Below are 1,194 nucleotides of genomic sequence, written 5' to 3'. Positions count from 1 at the left end.
CAGACAGTCAAAGTACAAGAATTCAAACAAACACAGAGATTCTACTTACAGAGCAGACACAGCACAGATGTTTCCTTCATCGTCCTTCTCACTCATTTGAGCTTTTTTTCATTTCTGTCACTGACACCAAGTAAAGCCCGCCCTCTTCCTCTGAGCACGCATTCTTCCTCTATTGGAGAGTTATTGGTGGATTTCTAACCTCTTAATGATTCATGTGATAAATTTATTCCAGAATATGAATTTAGACACTCTGCAGTTCCTCTTTTGTTGTAAAACATATAAAATTAAGTTGTTTTTTTTACGTGTAACACACAGAAACACATAAAATCTTTTGTGCTTTCAAAAGTTAAGAAACCAGCAACGTTGTTTTGACATAATTTGAGGTTAACTGAGATGATTACATGATATTTGAGTGATAATCAATAAATGAGATTTATGACTTCATTCACAAGAAATCAATTAAAAATATCATTTAAAACGTTGACTCTACTTCAGTCTGCTGTCAGTGTTGCAGCTTAGTTAATGAAACAAACTATAACCATTATAACCATTTAGTGGACGTCCCCCTGAGGCAGCATGGTGATGCTGTTGTCTGAGTGGAAGAAGGTGCTGGGTTTGAATCCAGCCTCCATCTTTCTGTGTGGGGTCTGCGTGGTTGTTTCTGGGCACTGTGATTCTCCCACAGCCCACAGTCAGGCAGTTAGATTAACCCGTGAGTCTAAATTGGTCGTAGATGTGAATGTTTGTGTGTCTGTGTTAGACACAAGACTGATGAATGAACACCATCCTCCCACATGGTTTATATATGACCACTAGAGGGAGATGTTGGACTTTAAATACTAACATTGTTATTTTATTTTAATTTATTTAAGACAGTGCATGTTAATGAACATAAATGTAAAGTAATTACATGAATATAAACATACCAGATTATAGCTAAGGGCTAATTTCCATCTTTTGTCCATAAAACATAAAAAAATAGACATAATAATTCATAATTCATTCATAATAAAAACTCCATCACCAAACTCACACATACACACTATTCTGTTCCCAAATAAAACATTTAAACTATATACAACTTATACATGATTACACACTTGATTTGTCCATAACCAGTTTTTAACCTTTGCCTTAAAACAAATTGCTTTAGTGGTGGTGGAGCAAGGGAGTGTAAGACTTTATATATTAAAC

The sequence above is a fragment of the Haplochromis burtoni genome, unplaced genomic scaffold (assembly GCF_018398535.1).
Source record: "Haplochromis burtoni strain Fernald_Lab_line unplaced genomic scaffold, NCSU_Asbu1 Contig_1707, whole genome shotgun sequence".
In the NCBI taxonomy this organism is placed as follows: domain Eukaryota; kingdom Metazoa; phylum Chordata; class Actinopteri; order Cichliformes; family Cichlidae; genus Haplochromis; species Haplochromis burtoni.
This window is presented reverse-complemented; position numbering follows the sequence as displayed.